This window comes from Xenopus laevis, chromosome 7L (genome assembly GCF_017654675.1).
Source record: "Xenopus laevis strain J_2021 chromosome 7L, Xenopus_laevis_v10.1, whole genome shotgun sequence".
Lineage (NCBI taxonomy): Eukaryota > Metazoa > Chordata > Amphibia > Anura > Pipidae > Xenopus > Xenopus laevis.
Genome location: NC_054383.1, coordinates 111,396,073 through 111,418,165, shown reverse-complemented (window position 1 = coordinate 111,418,165; position 22,093 = coordinate 111,396,073).

Below are 22,093 nucleotides of genomic sequence, written 5' to 3'. Positions count from 1 at the left end.
AACTTTTAGTATGACGTAGAGAGATATTGCAATTGGTTTTCATTTTTTATTATTTTAGGGATTTTTGTTATTTAGCTTTTTATTCAACAGCTCTCCAGGTTGCAATTTCAGCAATCTGATTGCTAGGGTCCAAATGACCCTAGCAAACACACAGGGGCAGATTTACTAAGGGTCGGATTTCGAAGTACAAAAAACTTCGAAATTCGACCATCGAATTAAAAAACTTTGAATTTGAATTCGACGTTTTTTTCAACAAATTTGGCAATCCTGCGGTCGAATAAAAATCGTTTGATTAAATCGTTCTGATTGAATGATTCAAACGATTTTTAACGATTGATCGAAGGATTTCTATTCGACCAAAAAAAACCTTCGAAAAGTGCTGTGGAAGGTCCCCACAGGCTAACATTGCACTTCAGTAGCTTTAATTTGGCGAAATATGAAGTCAAAGTTTTTTTTAAAGAGACAGTACTTCGATTATCGAATGGTCGAATAGTCGAACAATTTTTACTTCGAATCGTTCAAATTGAAGTCGAAGTACCCAAAAATTTACTTCGAAATTCGAACTTTTTGACATTCGAACCATTCACTCGAGCTTAGTAACTCTGCCCCCACATTGATTTGAGTAAGAGTCTGGAATAGAAATAGGAGAGGGTCTGAATAGAAATATCTGTAATAAAAAGTAACAATAGGGGGCCGATTCACTAACTTCGAGTGAAGGATTCGAAGTAAAAAAACTTCGAATTTCGAAGTGTTTTTTTGGGCTACTTTGACCATCGAATGGGCTACTTCGACCTTCGACTACGACTTTGACTTCGAATCGAAGGATTCGAACTAAAAATCGTTCGACTATTCGACCATTCGATAGTCGAAGTACTGTCTCTTTAAAAAAAACTTCGACCCCCTAGTTCGCCATCTAAAAGCTACCGAACTCAATGTTAGCCTATGGGGAAGGTCCCCATAGGCTTTCCTAAGTTTTTTTGATCGAAGGATATTCCTTCGATCGTTGGATTAAAATCCTTCGAATCGAACGATTCGAAGGATTTAATCGTTCGATCGAAGGAATAATCCTTCAATCATTCGATCGTACTATCTGCGCTAAATCCTTCGACTTCGATATTCGAAGTCGAAGGATTTTAATTCACAGTCGAATATCAAGGGTTAATTAACCCTCGATATTCGACCCTTGGTGAATCGGCCCCCAAATGTGTAGCCTTACAGAGCATTTGTTTTTTAGATTGAGGTTAGTGACTCCCATTTGAAAGCTTAAAAGAGAGAAGAAAAATGCAATTGTTAAAAAAACTATACAAAATAAAAAAAATGAAGGCCCATAGAAAAGTTGCTTAGAATTAGCCATTCTATAACATACTAAGGGTCTGGCCAAACGAGCAGATTCGGGGAGATTAGTCGTCCCAGTGACAAATCTCCTGTTCTTCGGGCGACAATCTTCCCAAACTGTCTACCCCAGGCACATGCGGCGCTTCTTTTTCCAAAGTCTCCCGAAGTTTCCTCGTGAGGCAACTTCGGGGGGAAGGCAGTTAAGGCCGGAATGGTAATTTGCCAAAAGAAATATCAAAGGTTCTGTCAGAAGCTCCTTATGTTTCAATTAAAAAGCCAGTAAAGCAAAGTAAACTGGACAGTTTTGCAGATACAGTGCATATGGTGCAGTTATGTTGCCCAGAATAGCTGCATTTTTGCTCTAATATACATGTCACATAAAATTTAGATGAACGTTACTTCAGCAGACCTTATCTCGCATTCAAGATGCCCATGAAAAAGTCATTTGCTGAGGCAGCACTTGCAGCCCTGCACTATGCATCTTTAATAAGTGGGTTTCCTTTTAATAAATTCAGGTATTGGCTCTTCCAAAGTTCTGACAAGCTTCGAGATTCTTCTCACTGACCATTAAAGCAAGGAAAAAGATAGCCAATCTAAACATGGCTAAAGTGCTGGGTTTGTAGGGAAATTTAAAGAGCAGCTTTAGTTAAATTACAAAGCAGAGGTTTTCTATAATATAATTCATATCTATATCAGATACTTCCCTAATAATTCTTTCTTACCTCCTTGGGAAGTGCAAATTCACACAACTCTCCTCCCCAAACTGAGTTGCCTTCAATAAATAAGGTAGTATACCCACTTTTGGACCTGGTTTCTCTATTGTACTGAATCTTATTTGCACTGTATGCCTTATACAGGTATGGGATCCGTTATCTGGAAACCCATCATCCTGAAAGCTCAGAATTATGGGAAAGCCATCTCTCATAGATTCCAATTTAATCAAATAATTCACATTTTAAAAAAATATTTAATTTTTCACTGTAATAATAAAACAGGACCTTTTTCCTCAATCCCAACTAAGATGCAATTAATCCTTACTGGAGGCAAAATAACGCCATTGGTTTTATTTGAAATTTAAATTACAGGAGACTAAAGGTATAGAGATCCAAATTACAGAAAGATACCTTATCTGGAAAACACCAAATGTAAAATGGCTGTAAAATGTTTTTGTGACTCCTTTATATTATGTTATTGTTTAACTTTGAACATCTAGGGCATTTTCCCTTTGTAGTCTATGGCTGATTTAGGGTGTATAAAGATTAAAAGGCAGATTTATCAACATTCTCATTTTAGTGGTTTAAACTCTCTCTAAAATCACAAATGCCTTGTGATTTATTAAAAGATCTGAATAGAAAAATCAGGAATGAAAAAGAAAATGCTGAATGATAAGATAAAAAGTTATTTTGACAAACCTAGCATAAAAAAAAATCAGAAAACCTCTAAAACGCTGAATGACTATAAAAAGGTCTGATAGGATCAGAGCAGCTCCCATTGACTTCTATAGGACCTCTGGTTAGTTTTTGTTGTGTCAAATGTTTCGATTTTTAAATAAAACAAATCACAATTTTGTAGAGAAAAGACAATCTGATTCTTGAAAAAAATAGAAACGTGAATGTTGGTAAGTAGGCCCCAGATGCCCAGGATTGCGTTGCATCAGAAAAATAATTGTTCCACTAAGAGATAGAACTAATAAATATTTTTTATTGCAAAAGGAGAATGTAAACCTTTTTAAAAAAAATGAAGGGGTTTCTGAATTCCCCTTGACTATTAGGTTGCATGTTTATAGCTATTAAAGTTCCCCTTAAAGTGAAAATAAACTCGACTTATATGGATAGAATATGCGGTGGAAAAAAATATCATAGCCCCGCTCTTGCTTTTCCGCTGCTGCGAGTATTATGTATGGAGCTTCCGCTTCTAAGAACAGAGTGTTTCTTCACTCCTTACTTCTTCCCTGGTTATCTATTAAGTAGAACATGGCTCTTGGGTATACATCTTGTTTATTACACATCTTTACAATATGCTTTCCTCTGGCCGTGCGTCTCTTTTGTGCCGTTCCACAGAATATAATGTCTTTGTGCCTCACTGTCATGCAAATGAGCTAGCAAGAAGAGAGGAAGGTGAAGTGCGAGCCATGTGAAGCAAGCAGAGTGATGTGCTAATAATGGTATGCTTTATGTATGTGTATGCAAGCATGAAACAGTCCATGCAAATCTATACATTCCCAAAAAAAGCAGAACAGCAGCATTGCCACTGATTCCCTCATCTCTCTGATGCCACACAACAGCTTCACTCAGATTTTAATTGTGTATCTGCTAGGCTTAGAGATTTCTCAAACAGCGTACGCAGTATTCAGAAGGAAAAATTCAGGCACTAGAAATTGTATGTGCCCCCCTCTTTTTTTTTAAACTTCATCTGGTTGGTTTATTAAAGGAGCATTAGTGATGGATTGAATTTTTATAGTCACATTGTTTGATATTCTGACACAATTCAGCAAAAAATTTTGCATTCATTAAAGATACTTGTATCAAAAGGTGCTCCTTGCACTCCTGCATAGTTTCACTCGCTACCTCTTGATTCATCAAGCCTCCTCTTATGAATGGGTACAGTGCGTCTATTGACACACGGGACCCTTAGAGCCATCTTCGAAGGTGCCAGTAGTTCTAGAATACCCTAGTGGAGTATGTCAATGGAAGCAGTGCACTTGCATCTGAAGAATACAGAGTGCTAAAATCCGAGTAATGCATTCAGAACACCTCTATGAGGAACAAATTGCTTCTGCTACTGGAGGTATGGGGTAATTAAGCCCCCCGGCCTAGGGAAACTCATTTTTGGAAAACAAAAATGCCTCCACCAGCACAATGATGCTTGCTCCTGATGCAAGCAGTTATTTTGGTGCACAAGCTCTGTTATTTTGCATAGATAGATGCCCTTTAAGGTTATTTTGCATAGATAGGTGCCCCTTAAGGCTTATGGCACATGGTCACAAATGTATTTATAATAATAATGCAGAAATGCAGAATCTCAAAATAAGTTACCCAAAAAAGTTAGCCCAAAAATAATCTAATAGTAAGAGGTAAAAAATCACACTTTACACTTCAGTACACATATTAAGTAGAAAGTAATTAGAAAAAGTCTTTATATCTGGTGAACTATCTGAAACCAACTGAACTGAAAAAAAGTGTTGGAAGGTGAACAACCCCTTTACTGTGCCAGCTGTGTGAGTCCCCAGTGAAAGACCCACCAAAGGCAGGATATTGGAGAGGTACAAGTGTGTGGCCCCTTTATGAGGACAGGTCATGTGCGTGAGCCTGCTACATGTTAACAACTGTCTTTGTTCAAGGAGAGGTACTTTGGGGAAGAAAATGTTGTTTGGGGAATAAAGAGCACTTGGGGAAGAGACATATTGCCAGGGACTGGTCTGTGCAATTCTATTTCCTAGTGGCGTTCCTCTGAGGTGTATTTCTCAGATTGCAGCAGGCATGCTAGGTTTAAGTGAGTGTGATCCTGATCTAAAGGAGTGTTCCAAGAAAGAATTACAACAACAAAAAACCTCAATATTAGAAAAATTCAAGATGGGGTCCTTTTTTTGCTGTGATTTCCCAAATTGCAATAAAAATTGTAATCTTGAATTTAAATAAAATTTATAAAATTCATTATGATAAATGTTATCATAACCATTTGTACATGTTGCCTCAAGCATTTTCACACTCGATCAGTTTGTTTTTCAGCTTCTCTCATCCTTGACAACAGAAGATCTTTCAGCTACTGCATTTTGCCATAAACTTGGTGTGGGCAATTTGCTGACTATTCTGAGAACAAAACATGAAATCCACAGCAAAGTGTCAGTTAGCAGAGAGCGTACCGGTTGATTCATTCTAAGAAAGTATTTCTCCTGAAGGCACGTACGGGAGAGAGCAATGCACATAGAGGTATTACAGAGCTTTAATGGTCTGACGTTTTGTCACTTTCTCTTCCTCACTTATAAATAATCTCTCTCTTTATACAGACTTAAATAGGGATGTCTCGTTCTCTGTTACACATGTCACTGTTTTCCCTTTTCAGTCTCATATTCCTGTTTAAGTGTAAAGTCCCTTTCATTCCATGGTATTTTATTTGTAGCAGTGGAAACCCTTGATCTTATATATACAGTGAGAGAGTTTGTCTTGATTCATGAAAAAATATTATTTTATTTTAAAGGTACAGTACGTATAATAACTAATCACTGCTGGTTTGAACACCACCATTTGTCTTTATCCACTCAGAGAATTTAGCCACTGACATCAATGCAATAAGTAGCTGTTCCTTTAAATGAGTCATATCTCCTACCTGTAATTAATGCCCATTCCTGTTATGGTGTCCCTGAGGAATCCCTTGTTCTGGGCAAAATGCAAATTAGGACTATGACTTTGGGATTTGTGGATGGTATTTATTGATTTACTTGCAGTTTTGGTGAGACCTGCTGTGGGTCTATGTCCTATTTGATCAGCGTTTTTTTAACATGTAATATAATAAGTTATATTCTTGAGTGGGTTCCTGAGTTTATTAACGACCTCAAGCTTACTTTCTTTTGTAAATAATCCTAGTATGATCTTCCAGCTGTAAATAACATAAAACCCATGTTTTGCTCTTATAAGTCCAAGGGTTCATGAGTTTTAAAAAAATTAGGGGAAGATAGGTCATACAGTATGCTTTTTTTCTAGGTAAAATTTAGCATTTTGCTCACTAGTTAAAGGTGTAGTTCACCTTTAACGAGATACTGACACTAGAAAGTATACATTTTTTACATCTAGCTTTATATTGGCCTTCCATGCTACTTATAATTTTGCTATAAAGTATTTGCCCGATGCTTTTTCATTACCTATCTGACTTCCTGTGTTTGTCTATGAGGGGGCTGCCATATTTGTTTAGCAGGAGTCCGTTAGCATTAGAAACTTTAACTGATGGGACAATCAGGTTGGCAAAACAGTCAGGTTTAGGAAATTCAACTAACAATAACTTACATAAACAGACTTCTCAGCAAAAAACGATCAATATGACCTATAGGTAACTTTAAATGTACATTCATATTTTAAAAAGTAGTTTTTTAGTGTCAGTATCACTTCAAGTTAACCTTTAATATGTTATAGACTGGCTTTTCAACTGGTCTAAATTTTTTCTTTTTTATAGTTTTTGAATAATAAAAAAACATATTTTCACATGCAGGAAAACCTTCTGTGAAAGATTAATCATTTTTTTTAAAAGCAATTCCTGACAACGGTTGGGAAAATTTAAGAAGAAAAGGTTTTTTTTCCCTTTGACATTTGATCACTCTACCTCGTAATTTTTAATGATGAGATTTACAGACTATAGCTGATTTACATTGGTCAGGTGACTTCATGCAGCAACCCTTTTGGCTATTCACAAATGAATCACTGGTAGTGATGGGTGAATAAATTCTCCAGGCGCGAATTTGAGGCGAATTTCCACGTTTTGCCGCCGGTGAATGAATTTATGAAACTGCTGGCCTCCAAAAATTTTGGACACGTGTCAGAAAAGTCGCACACGTCAAAACGGATGACCGTTGACTTTAACGCCAGCGTCAAAATTGACGAGAGTGTCAGTATTGATGCGGGTGTCGAAATTCGTGCGGGCGTCAAAATTTTCTTTTAGCAAATTTTTCGTTGTTTCACAAATATCGCAGGAAATTCGCAAATTTTCCGGTGAAGCGAAACGGGACAAATTTGCCCATCACTAATCACTGGTACACAATGGAAGCTCATGTGGCTCATATGGTGTTATAGTGCTGGCTAATCTTGTAGAAAGCTTTCATCCCTAAATGTAGAGATCTGTCTGTGTATTGTGACTATTCTAATGGCACCTTTGGGTCCGTGACACAAAAATACCTCTGAGCTGTTCCCGTTTTGGATTTCATTTTTAGGAACCTGATCTTTCAATTAGTTGAAAAGTGTCAGAATCAGAGCATTTCTGTGAATCAATAATCTTTTCAATCAGTGCTATTTGCCCTTAAATATTTCTCATGGGTGTGATCATTGCCTGAATACAAGGACAGGGAATTTTTTCTGATAACAACGCCTCTATGTCATACTACTGGGCGATCCCAAAAATGATGACATCACAACAATGTTCCGTTCTACACTGCAAAATGCAGACGCGTGAAGACTGAGCTATATATTAGACCTCAACACTCTAAAAATATTGGGCTGTATTCATCAACACAACTGGTTTGACTATTTTTACCTTTCCGTGGATGTGGATGAAATAATATTATGTATTGTTTGTTTGTGTCTGATGCACACGGGGAGGCACATTTATCAAGGGTCGAATTTTAGGTGGCGATTAGTCGAATTCGAGTTCTTAAAAGGCCAGAGTATAATAAATCTCTAAATTCTAATTTTCACTTCGACCCAAAATAAATGTAAACAATGTAAAATTTAAATGAACATTTCTGTCTCGAGACTCATGTTTGTTTCCGCCTGTTTTTAATTAGATTGAAATGAGATTGAGGGGCACATTTACTTAGGGTCGAATATCGAGGGTTAATTAACCCTCGTTATTCGACTGTCGAAGTTAAATCCTTCGACTTCGAATATCGAAGTTGAAGGATTTACCACAATTCGAAGGAAAAATAGTTCAATCGAACGATTAAATCCTTAGAATCTAATGTTTCGAAGGATTTTAATCCATCGATCAAACAAAATTCCTTCAATCAAAAAAAGCTTAGAAAGCCTATGGGGACCTTCCCCATAGGCTAACATTGAGGTTCGGTAGATTTTACTTGGCGAAGTAGGGGGTAGAATTTTTTTTAAAGAGACAGTACTTCGACTATTGAATGGTCGAATAGTCGAACGATTTTTAGTTCGAATCGTTCGATTCGAAGTCGAAGTTGTAGTCGAAGGTCAAAGTAGCCAATTCGATGGTCGAAGTAGCCCAAAAATCGAAATTCAAAGTATTTTTTCTTTTATTCCTTCACTCGAGCTAAGTAAATGTGCTCCTGAGTGTTTACATGCAGGTCAGAAGGGTTGTTCACCTTTAAATTAACTTTTAGTATGATATAGACAGTGACATTTTGAGACAATTTGTAATTGGTTTTCATCTTTTATTATTTGTGGGGTTTTTTTTTTAGTTATTTAGCGTTTTATTCAGCAGCTCTCCAGTTTGCAATTTCAGTAATCTGTTTGCTAGCAACCATGCATTGATTTGAATAAGAGATTGGAATATGACGAGAAGAGGAACTGAATAGAAAGATGGGGTCAGTGACCCCTATTTGGAAGCTGGAAAGGGTCAGAACAATTAGACAAATAATTCAAAAACTATAAAAAATAAATAATGAAGACCAATTGAAAAGTTGCTTAGAATGAACCATTCTATAACATACTAAAAGTTAACTTAAAGGTGAACCACACCTACTCTGGTAAGGGTTCCTAATTGTTACTAGTCAGAGATATTAGGAGCATCTTTGGTCTGTTTAGGGATACTGAAAATAGGGTGATTCAAAAGAAGAAGCAACAGCAGATAATCTGACCCCAAAGACGAAGCTCAATGCCATAGAAAAAAACATTATTGATAAAATATTTTGATGTGACCTCTTCATTTACTTTTACATGCCATCCTTGTAGCCAACATTTTCTAAAGAGACATAATAGGCACTTAGGTTACAGTCAAGCTGCTGCCCATTTTGTGCCAAAACTTCTAGTAACTAAAATAAATGTTTAATGAATGAATATAGTTTTGAAATATTTAATGTTACAAGTGTTCTACCTCAGCGTGACACATACTCTACTTGTTCCTGCTACAACTAACTGGCTCATGCTGCCTGCCAGCTTTGTATTCCAGTGTCTGACTCATGCTGCTGTCTGTTTGCTACATAAGGGGAATCATAGACCGACTCATGCTCCTTTATTCTAATAATATGGCACTAGTGCAGTCATGTGACTAATACTGCATCACACGTGCCTGTACATAGGCTGTAGAGACCCAAGAATGGCTAAAGAGGGCCCTTAAATTCCCTCTGGTTATCAGCAGAAGTGATAAAAGTCAGAGAGTAATTATGCAGAGCGATGCTTCATTGGAAATGCCACCTGCATTTTCAGTTAAATGGACTGTTCAACTTAAAATGGACTTTTAGTATGATGTAGACAGTGACGGAACTAGGTGGGGCCCTGGTGCGGGCCATGCAGCCGGGCCCCGCCCCCACCCTCGTCCGTGCGGCTGCAGCCGACTCCAGTGGGCGTGTGACTACTGGGGGGCCCTGTGGGGGTGCGGGCCCTGGCCCAATTGCACCCCCTGTTCCCCCGGTAGTTACGCCACTGGATGTAGAGAGTGATATTCCAAAGAAAAAAAAATTGTAATTGGTTTTCATTTATTTAGCTTTTTATTCAGCAGCTCTACAGTTTGCAAAATATGGGTGGTAGGGTCCAAATTACTCAAAGCAGAAAGAAAGGTTTAAACTAAGTAAGCCTAACTAGAAAGGTCACCTCAATTTACCAGTAAACCCTCAAAGTAGTGCTGCTCTGAGTCCTCTGTCAAAAGAAACACTGCATTTCTTTCCTTCTATTGTGTACACATGGGGGCAAATTCACTAAGATGCGAAGTTGCGCCAGGCGCAACTTCGCCGCACTTCGCCGCACTTCGCCGCACTTCGCCAGGCGTAGTTTCGCCAGGGCTCCGCAAATTCACTAAAATCCAAAGTTTCGCACAGGGGTAGCGTAAGGTTGCGGAGTTGCGCTAGCGTTGATTCGCTATATAAAGCGAAGTTACGCTAGTGAAGGCTAATTTGCATACGGCGCGAAATTCAAATTTCAATGGAGGAACACGTATCTGCAGTACAAATGCCTGGGAAACCTTCAAATCAGCAAATAAAAATTTTATTTTGCCCTACACATGTGCCCACTGTCTAGGTAAGTTGCCATGAGTCAGGAAATGTAGGGGGGAGGAAGGGGAGCCCCAAAAAATTTTCGATCTTTTTCAGCCTATCACCCGTCATGTAGAAAACACGCCAGCGTTTTTTGGGACTTAGAAAAAATGTTGACTTTTTTTGAAACAATCCCTATCTACTCTATTGCGCTTCGCCAGGTCTGAGGTGGCGAAGGAAGTCTAGCGTAAAAGGTAGTGTTCGCTACACTGCGCAAGTTAGTGAATTTGCGTAGTTTCGTCGCTAGTGAAATTCGCCTGGCGTAAGGTTGTGAAGTAACACTAGCGAAACTACGCCAGCGTTCGTTAGTGAATTTGCGCAGTAGCGAAAATGCCAAACGCTAGCGAATTAACGCTAGCGTTCGGCGCTTCGCGGCTTAGTGAATTTGCCCCACGGGCTTCTGTATCAGACTTCCTGTTTTCAACTTAAACCTCCTTGCCCTAGGCGTGAGCATGCTCAGTTTGCTCCTCTCTCCCTCTCCCTCCCTTCTCTGCTGTAATCTGAGCCCAGAGCTGGGAGAGACTCAGGCAGGAAGTGATGTCACACCAAGCTAATACTGCAGCTGCTATCCTAAGCAAACAGAGAGCTTCTAGAGCTTTTTACTCAGGTATGGTAAAACATTATACAGAATAAATATAGCATCCTAGCTTGCACTATTGCAGCTAATCTAATGGCAATAAAATGCCTCCATAGCTCTCCTTCTCCTTTAATTATTATTATATGAATAAGAGACTAGAATTTTAAGAGAAAGATGAGTAATAAAAAGTAGCAATAACAATACATTTCTCCTCATGTACCAGTACCCATATGCTTAGGGGCCAATTTGTGACTGCTTGAGCCCTTTAGAAACTTTGCGTGAGTTAGGGCTCTTACACATGAGCGTTTTTACCTGCGCTCCCCTGCGTTCCGTTTTTCGGCGTTCAGCCGCAGGGGAGCGCAGGAATAGACGCATTTCATTATTTCAAATGGGGCTGTACTCACACAGGCGCGTGTAAGCGCTGAACACAGGAAAAATGCAGCATGTTGCGTCTCAACCTGTGTTCGGCGCCTACATGCGCCTGTGTGAGTACAGCCCCATTTGAAATAATGAAATGCGTCTATTCCTGCGCTCCCCTGCGGCTGAACGCCGAAAAACGGAACGCAGGGGAGCGCAGGTAAAAACGCTTATGTGTAAGAGCCCTAACTCACGCAAAGTTTCTAAAGGGCTCAAGCAGTCACAAATTGGCCCCTAAGCATATGGGTACTGGTACATGAGGAGATGCCCATGATAAATCTCACTAACACAGGCGACTGATCTCCTTCAAATTCTTTCCCTCTGGCAATAATTTAAAATGCTGTTAGGAAAACCTATGCAGCATTGTGTTTTTTGGGAGGTGCCCAAAGATTCTGCGTGGTTTGAGTTTGGTTGGGTTCACCCCGAATAATGTCATGTCTAGAACTATTCTGCATTCAGTCTTTACTAGTTCCACTTAGAAATACATAGAAAATAGAAATGAAAGCACCTTTTTTTTAAAACAGAACAACACATCATCACGAATTATCCATCAGAAAATTAGGTTGGTCTATAATATAAGCTGATGCTTCAGGGCTGATTATTAAATTCTGATGCTAATTGCACTGGTTTCTGTGCTGCCGTGTAGTAATTATCTGTATTAATTACTAATCAGCCTTATATTGTGACATTTCTATTCTATGGGGCATATTTATCAAGGGTTGAATTTCAAATTGAAAAAACTTTGAAATTCTAATTCAAAAAGACCAACCGAAATAAAGTCAAAGGTTTTTTTTTTTTGATTGAATAGGTCGGTTTTCGATCAAATTAGTTTGTATTCGGCCTAATTCAAATCGTACCAATCAAAGTAATAACTTCGATTCAAAGTTTTCCCCAAAAAAACTTTGATTTTTCAAAGTCCACCAATTTACTCCAAATAGGTTCTAGCCCCATAGGCTAAACAGCAATTCGCAGGTTTTATATGGCGAATTTTTAAAGGGACAGTACATGATAAATTTCGATATTCAAATTTTTTTCAAATTGGAATCGAATTTGGACAATTCCCTAGTCGAAGTATACTAAAATTGGCTCTGTCCCTATGTGTACTGTATATTGTGAGTGGGTCCCTTAGCTCAGTAAGTGACAGCAGCACAGAGCATGTGCAGTGAATCAGCAGAAAAGAAGAATGGGAGCTACTGGGGCATCTTTGGGGGCACAGATCTTTACTGCTAAAGGGTCATAGTTGCCTTGGGCTGGTACAGAAACCCAAAACATAATGTACACCATTTTTAGCTACTTCTTTAGTTAAGCTTTAGTTCTCCTTTAATTAATATATCAGCGATGTGCATGACGCAAAAACTGTCCTTGGCTATGACTGCGTATGTTCCCTTTAACATCAACTTCCACAGTACTCCCACACAATAGTGCCTGCTGCTATCATGTCACTTTCATTAAGTGCCACAAAATAATTGAGCTCAAATGTGCCTCGTTACTACACTATCTTATATAACAGCACCCTGACCTGATGCCACATTCACCATTATTATATTATTCAAGAAGCTAGCTTTGGTATTTTAAGTGATCATCTCAAAAAATTAAAGTCTGCTGACTATTAAGTTAGTGAAGTATTTCATACTTTTGTTGGTGTATAGAATTTATATTTATATGCACCAATGTGCACAGTTTAGTTACTATAAATTAGACAGTGAGAAAACATTTGACTTTTAAATACATTTTTAGCTTAATGAAGACTCTGATTTTGCAATATTTGCAGTTCGGTAGCTTTTTGTTCAACGGCTCTCTAGTTAAACATTTCAGCAGCTATCTGGTTGCTAGGGTGCTGTTTACCAGGGACTGTTTTGAATTCTGAAAGATGAACTGGACAGAAAAATAAGCAGCTAAATGTAAAAGTTGTAGCCTTAAAATTGGTGTTTTGGGCTGCCCTGGCCAGTGACCCCCATTAGAAAGCTATAAAAAGGCAGAAAAAAACTATAAAAAAGGACAAATTAAAAGGTTGCTAAGAATAGGGGATTCTATAACATGTTAAAATTTGCCGTAATGGCGAAATACCTCTTTCATATTCATACATGTCATGAGGTTCCTGTACTGAAGAGCTTACAATCTATTAGTAAGAGGATACAGACAGAAACAAAATGGGGAGTGTGTAGGTCAAGGGGGTGAGGAAGATTAGCACAGTGCTTCCTACTTCCTTATAGCAGATCATTTTCTCACTAATTAGACTATAATGCATATTTTGACCAATCCGGTTCTATGTCGATTATGACTGATTTAATGTTTAAATATTTTTTTTAGCAGACTCAAGGCATAGAGATCCAAATTATGAAAATATCTGTTATCCAGAAAATCCCATTTCCCAAGCATTCTAGACAGTAGTGATGTGCTGGCCGGCCCGATACCCGTGGGACCTGCAGGTTCGGGCCAACCTCAACAAACACTTTTTGGGTTGAGCTCTTCTACCAGCTCTCCCCGCCCACGACCTTACACTGTCGATTTTCCGTTTCCGGCACTCTCTTTTATAGAGATGTCGCGAACTGTTCGCCGGCGAACTTGTTCGCGCGAACATCGGGTGTTCGCGCTCGCCGGAAGTTCGCGAACGTCGCGCGACGTTCGCCATTTTGGGTTCGCCATTGTTGGCGCTTTTTTTTGCCCTCTCACCCCAGACCAGCAGGTACATGGCAGCCAATCAGGAAGCTCTCCCCTGGACCACTCCCCTTCCCTATAAAAACCGAAGCCCTGCAGCGTTTTTTCACTCTGCCTGTGTGTGCTGAAGAGATAGTGTAGGGAGAGAGCTGCTGCCTGTTAGTGATTTCAGGGACAGTTGAAAGTTTGCTGGCTAGTAATCGTTTTGATACTGCTCTGTTATTGGAGGGACAGAAGTCTGCAGGGGTTTGAGGGACATTTTAGCTTAGGTAGCTTTGCTGGCTAGTAATCTACCTTCTACTGCAGTGCTCTGTATGTAGCTGCAGTGGGCAGCTGTCCTGCTTCTGATCTCATCTGCTGACTGCTGCAATAACAGTAGTCCTTGTAAGGACTGCTTTTATTTATTTTTTTGTTGTTTTACTACTACTACTACTACTACTATAAGAGCCCAGTGCTATTAGTCTAGCAGTGTTGGGGAGTGGGACTGGTGTGCTAATCTGCTGCTCCTAGTAGTTCAGCAGCACCAACTTTAATTTTTTTTTTTTAATATTCATTTTTTTTTTATTTTACTTTTTTTATTTTACTACCGCTGTAGTAGTGTATAAGTTGACCTTTTAGGCATTATTTGCCCTGTAGGCATTATTTGCACAGTGTTTTCTTCAACCCGCCATCTAGCTGTGTGAGCTTGTTCACATTTTGTCTAAATATCCATAATATTACCGTCTCCAGAAAAAACACCGGAGTGACTTTTTTCAAGCAGCCATAATATATTTTACGTAATCCGTATCCACCGCTGTATTAGTGTATACGTTGACCTTGTAGGCATTATTTGCACAGTGTTTTCTTCAACCCGCCATCTAGCTGTGTGACCTTGTTCACATTCTGTCTAAATATCCATAATATTACCGTCTCCAGAAAAAACACCGGAGTGACTTTTTTCAAGCAGCCATAATATATTTTACGTAATCCGTATCCACCGCTGTAGTAGTGTATACGTTGACCTTGTAGGCATTATTTGCACAGTGTTTTCTTCAACCCGCCATCTAGCTGTGTGACCTTGTTCACATTCTGTCTAAATATCCATAATATTACCGTCTCCAGAAAAAACACCGGAGTGACTTTTTTCAAGCAGCCATAATATATTTTACGTAATCCGTATCCACCGCTGTAGTAGTGTATACGTTGACCTTGTAGGCATTATTTGCACACTGTTTTCTTCAACCCGCCATCTAGCTGTGTGAGCTTGTTCACATTTTGTCTAAATATTGATAATATTATCGTCTCTAGAAAAACCACTTGAGTTACTTTTTTTCAAGCAGCATTCATATATTTTACGTAATCCGTATCCACCGCTGTAGTAGTGTATACGTTGACCTTGTAGGCATTATTTGCCCAGTTTTTTTGGCCGCAGCCACTGAAGCACAGAGGCCAGAAAAAATATGCCATATAAATGCTGAAAATAGTCATTTTTTGCCATACGTTGACTCAACGTATATGGCAAAAAATGACTATTTTCAGCATTTATATGGCATATTTTTTCTGGCAACTGTGCTTCAGTGGCTGCGACCAAAAAAACTGGGCAAACAATGCCTACAAGGTCAACGTATGGCAAAAAATGACTATTTTCAGCATTTATATGGCATATTTTTTCTGGCAACTGTGCTTCAGTGGCTGCAACCAAAAAAACTGGGCAAACAATGTCTACAAGGTCAACGTATGGCGAAAAATGACTATTTTCAGCATTTATATGGCATATTTTTTCTGGCAACTGTGCTTCAGTGGCTGCGTCCAAAAAAACTGGGCAAACAATGCCTACAAGGTCAACGTATGGCAGTTGTTTAAAGAGAACAGTAGATTACTAGCCAGCAAAGCTACCTAAGCTAAAATGTCCCTCAAATCCCTGCAGACTTCTGTCCCTCCAATACAGAGCAGTATCAAGCAGATTACTAGCCAGCAAACTTACTATCATCTGTCCCTGAAATCACTAACAGCTCTCCCCCTACACTATCTCTTCCAAGCACACACAGGCAGATTTTTCAGATACATTTTTGCCCTTGATCCCCCTCTGGCATGCCACTGTCCAGGTCGTTGCACCCTTTAAACAACTTTAAAATCATTTTTCTGGCCAGAAATTTTTTTTTTAGATGTTAAAGTTCGCCTTCCCATTGAAGTCTATGGGGTTCGCGAACCGTTCGCGAACCGCTCGCGTTTTTGCGCAAGTTCGCGAATATGTTCGCGAACTTTTTTTCCGACGTTCGCTACATCCCTACTCTTTTATACAGATATGGGATCTTTTATCAGGAAGCCTGTTATCTGGAAACCTGTTATCCAGAAAGCTCGGAATTACGAAAATGTTGCCTCCCATATACCCCATTTTAAAAATTACAGACCTTGTTCTCTGTAATAATAAAACAGTAGCTTGCACTTGATCCCAACTAAGATATAATTAATCCTTATTGGAAGCAAAACCAGCCTATAGAGGTTATTTAATATTGACATGACTGTCTAGTAGGCTTAAGCTACAAAAATCCAAATTATGGGAAGATCCATTATCCAGAAAACTCCAGGTCCTGAGCATTCTGGATAACAGATCCCATACCTATCCCTCTATATATAAAGGGGAGGTGGCGGGTGGGGGCAGGTGTCGGGAGGGAGGGGTGCAGGTCAAGTTTTTCTCAACGCGCACATTGATACTGGACAGGTATTGGACCTGTTATTCAGAATGCTCAAGACCTGGGGTTTTCTGGAAAATGAATCTTTCTGCAATTTAGATCTGCATGCATTAAGTCTACTAAAAAAAAATGATATAAACATGGAATAAACCCAATAAGGATTAATTATATCTTAGTTGGGATCAAGTACAGGGTACTTTTTTATCATTACAGAGAAAAAGGAAATAATATTTTAAAAATTGGAATTATCTGATTAAAATGGACTCTACAAGAGATGGCTTCCGGTAATTCATAGTTTTTTTTTTTGGATACCGGATAACGGATTCCATACCTGTACAATCAACAGAAACAAGAATATCATATAGAAGACCTCATGCTGAACTGTGAAGGTCTAGAGTTAGACCTAAAAAATGATAGGATTTTCAGAGACACCAACCAAATGGAATGATTAAATCCCATATTAAGGGAAGCAGGAGTCACAGCAACACACATAGGCATGGAAGTGCCTCTAAAAATCTCAGGAGGGTTCAATGATAATGATGCAAAATAATGTACAACCAACAGCAGGAACCTCTGCCTGTCACTTGCCCTTGTCCTTCACCATTGACTTGTATAGAACTGTACTGTTTTCACTTTCAGTCTGGGCCTTGCAGTTCTTCCCATAATACAGGAACCCTATTTCTTCATATTACACAGACTCTAATAGTCTATATGATCCGTATAGGCTTATCTGTTGTTTTCTTTATCCTGGGGACATTATTAACACACACTATTTAAATTGCAATCCATGGCTGTAAGATGGAATAGTATAATTAGGCTGTAAACTCTTTAGAACAGAACTGATCTATTTATGTTTTCTCTATATTTCACATTAGGGTTGTTCACCTTAAAATAACTAGTTGTTGTCAGACAGATCACCTGTAAGACAGATCACAGTGTAAAGTGTCCTTTTTCACCTTCTAAAGCAGCTCTGGGAGGAGGGGGTCGCAGACCCTGTAAACTGTTCTAAATTGATACATTTCTTATCTTTGTCACTGCGGAACAGAATATGTGGGTTTCATTAAAAGCAGCTGTTAGAATTGATACAATAGTTGCTAATACTCCACAGATGCTGCTGAGAAATGTATCAACTAAATGTTGCAAAATTGTAACCGTCTGAGTCTGAATTACTGAGCTGCCAGACTCAAACACCAGAGACACTAACATTACACTTTAAGGGGCAGATCAAAGGTCGAGGTGAATTTTTGAACAAAAAAATTAGAATTTCGAGCATTTTTTGTGTACTTTGACTAGGGAACAGTCCAAATTTGATTTGAATTTGAAAAAAATCGAAATTTATCATGTACTGTCTCTTTAAAAATTCGACTTTGACCATTTGCCATCAAAAACCTGCCGAATTGCTGGTTTAGCCTATGCGGGATCTCCTAGAACCTATTTGGAGTCAACTGGTGGACTTTGAAAAATCAAAATTTTTTTGGTAAAAACTTTGAATCAAATTCGATCGAATGCGCTATTCCTTCGATTTGTACGATTCAAATTCGGTCAAATATGGACCTATTCGATTGAAAATGGACCTATTCGACCACAAAAAAACTTTGACTTTATTTTGGTTGGTCTTTTTGAATTCGAATTTCGAAGTTTTTTCCATTTCGAAATTTGACCATTGATAAATATGCTCTTTAAAAATTCAACTTCGACTATTCGCCATCGAAAACCTGCTGAATTGCTGTTTTAGCCTATGGGGGACCTCCTAGACTATTTGGAGTCAATTGTGGACTTTGAAAAATCGAATTCGATCAAATGCGCTATTCCTTCGGTTTGTACGATTAAGAAGACGGACCTATTCGATCGAAAACGGACCTATTCGACCAAAAAAAAAACTCGACTTAGTTTCGGTCGGTCTTTTTGAATTCGTATTTCAAAGTTTTTGAAATTCGAAATTCGACCCTTGATAAATATGCCCCTAGATTTTGGAAAAACTGTAAAAAAAAATAATAATAGAAAGTAATTGAAAAACGTCTTTATTTCTGGGAAACAATCTGAAAAAAGTGTATGGAAGGTGAACACCCCCTTTAAATGTCTTTGCCTTCTATTGTCTATTCCCTGGGTGCTGCATTTCCCTAACTGGAACATTGTACAGAATATATTAGATACACACACACACATACAGGCAGGTTTGAGATATCACATTATACAGTTGATGGGGGTCAGGATTATTATAGAAAGAGCACACAGTGGGTTTCGCGGGATTGTAGATGGGAACATACTGTCATTATTCACTCGGGTTGATTCATTCATGAGTTGACTCCCAACGAGTGCGGGAGAGACAGATGCTTTAGTCAAATGATGGCTGTTAGTTTTCCAAGGCAATGTGTAATTCAGAAACATGTGTTGCTCTGGCTTCTCCTTAAATGTAAAGAAACACAAGATGCGCATTTGTATGCTAGGAGCTAATGAGCAGAAAATATTTCATATGATAAGGGAACATTTTTTTTTCTGAAAGGGAGCAGTTCTTGGAGTATAATTAAATCAAATAAAAAATGATTGATAGAGAGGCGGAATATATATAATAAAGTAACTACCATATACTGACCCACACTGTAATGAACCACACGCATTTAATTTCCATAATTACACCTTCTAGTTCATATTTTTCATCTAGACACACACTCCACAAACTACACAAAGTGCATCCTGCCATGAAACCAAGTACTTATCTCTGTGGGACTGGTTTAATAACAGAGGCTCTAAATTCAAGCAAAGCAGTTACAAAAAGAAACAGATTTTTTGCTTTAATTTTCAACCTTGAATTAGGCTGATCAAAACGGATTGCTGGCTGGTTGCTATAGGGAGCTAGCTAGTTAGGAAATCAGAATGAGCATTCTCCAAACAGGTTGTGGGTGGGTGGTCTGAATTATATCCTCAGAGCTACCCTGCCATTGACATCAGCATTCTCATATTCCTCTTACTTCTAATGGGCATTGCTTATATATATAAATATCGATATATGTGCCTGTGCCTACACCATCCTCTCCACTGACGTTAAAATGGGGTGGGGTGAACGATGGTATTAGTGATGTGCAGGCCGGCCCAAAACCTGCAGGGCTTGAGGGTATACCCAAGGGTCAGGCCAACTTCCCCACAGCTTTCATGGACTTCACTTTACCATGTGCCCACCCTGCCTGCGAACTTCCTACGTCCCGCTTCCACCACCAGTCGTTGGTTTTTATAACTTCACGCCTGTGTGCCCTGCCCCTTCTGTGACATCAGAGAAATGTGGGTGGGTCAGATGAAGATCTATAAATACTGAGGTTTACCAGATTAGGTTCAGGTCCAGGTAATTAATGGCTGAGTTAGGGTTGGGTACAGGTCAACTTTTCCTTGACCCACATATAAGCAGGTTGTATATACGTAGCATGCTGGTTGGTTTTGGGTTTGTAAAGTGCTGTGTGTATTTGCACCCGTGCAAGTTAACTATGTTAGTAAATCAGCCTCTATATCTACCCATGTGCCACTAATGCATATCCTAAAATAGAAAGCCTGCGCCTTTTTCTTTTGCCATCTGGGATAGGTGCAAAAGTTGGTCAGTAACTCTGGGTTCAGTTGGTTTTGGGACTTCAGTGTCCCAGAATCCATTCCACACTCTCTCTGCCTTCTTCAACTTGAGCACTAATAGTTCTTATGCATTGTTCTGGTAATAACCCAAATTGCAAGTAATTCACCCTAAAAACACAGTGCGGAATTCACAAAAGTGTTGGTAAAGGAAAACTTAATAAAAATGACATAATTGCGCCATATAATTCACATCATTTTGTCATTTTTCCGCCTCTATGGACAACTTTTCTTGAGAATTGGCTATAGCCACACCATTTTTATATACATTTTTACGACAAAATGTCTCTGCCATAATGAAAATGTTATGGAAATTAATTTGGGTGAAGGTTGCATAGAAACATTTTTTAGGGCAAAAATTTAATTTGCGCAAACATTGTTTACCGTTTACACCACATTTGTTAAAATTTGGTGGCATTTCATCAAATCCATAAAATAAGAAACCTGTAAATTTGTTGTACTTGCGCCACTACAATTTGGAAACCTACATTTTTCAGCATTCCCCATAGTTTTGGTCATTGTATAAGGCTTTTTGCAGCCCTACATGTGATTTAACTGAGACTGCACAATTATTTTTAAACTATTAATCCACAAATTTATGAAGGCGTATAATATATATTATACATTAGACACACTGAAAATGACTGCATTATTTTGCATGACATGAGATCTGGTGGTTTAAAGTCAATAGAACAAATTTGTGAGGCAAACCAAAGCATGAAAAGTGGTACAAAACGGTGTGTAAAAGCAACAGCATTAGTGATGGGCGTATCTGTGCCGTTTCACTTCGCCTAAAACTTTGAAAATTTTTCGGCAAAATTTCGCCAAACCGCAAGAATTCGCAAAGCGCATTGAAGTCAATTGGCGTCAAAATAATTTTGATGCGAGCAACAATTTTTATGCTTGCGACTGTTTGGTCCAAATGTGTCCTGGGTGCCGAACGCACTAGAATTTTACACTTGGCTGCCCGTTTGCAGAAAATCACTAGACAGGTTTATAAATATTCATGATGCTGCACTGTGATGATGGAAACTATATTCTAATGGTACTACTATCTTTATACAGTCTTACTCAGTAGAAGGGGAGTTTTTTAAGTTAACTTTTAATATGGTATAAAATCATACTTTTTTTAACTATTTGCCTTCTCCATCTGACTCTTTCCAGTTTCCAAATGCTCTGTAAGGCTACAAATGTATTTCTATTTTTACTTCTCATTTCTATTCAGGCTCTCTACTATTCATATTCCAAATCTCTTATTCAAACCAGTGCATGGTTGCTAGGGTAATTATGCTGAAATTGCAAACTGGTGAGCTGCCGAATAAAAAGCGTAATAACTCAAAAAACAATAATAAAAAAATTAAAACTAATTGTCAAACAAATTGTCTCAGAATATCACTTTCATCATACTAAAATGTATTTAAAGCTGAACAGCCCTTTAAATGCAAGAAGATATATGAAGAATTCCAGTTACTGTACAAGCACTTTTCTGGAGAGTTCACCAGCCAGCCAATCAGCAAATGTAAAGGCCAGTGGGCCGAACTTGAAGTCCTGAAGCCACGAAAAGACCCAAAGTCATGAAAAGAGCCGAACTTGAAGTCCTGAAGCTGCGGAAAGACCCAAAGTCATGGAAATAGCCGAACTTGAAGTCCTGAAGCCATGAAAAGACCCAAAGTCATGAAAAGAGCCAAACTTGAAGTCCTGAAGCTGCGGAAAGACCCAAAGTCACGGAAATAGATGAACTTGAAGTCCTGAAGCCATGAAAAGACCCAAAGTCATGAAAAGAGCCGAACTTGAAGTCTTGAATTCTTGAAAAGACCTGAAGTCATGAAAAGAGCCGAACTAAAGTCCTGAAGCCACGGAAAGACCCAAAGTCACGAAAAGAGCCGAACTTGAAGTCCTGAAGTTGCAGAA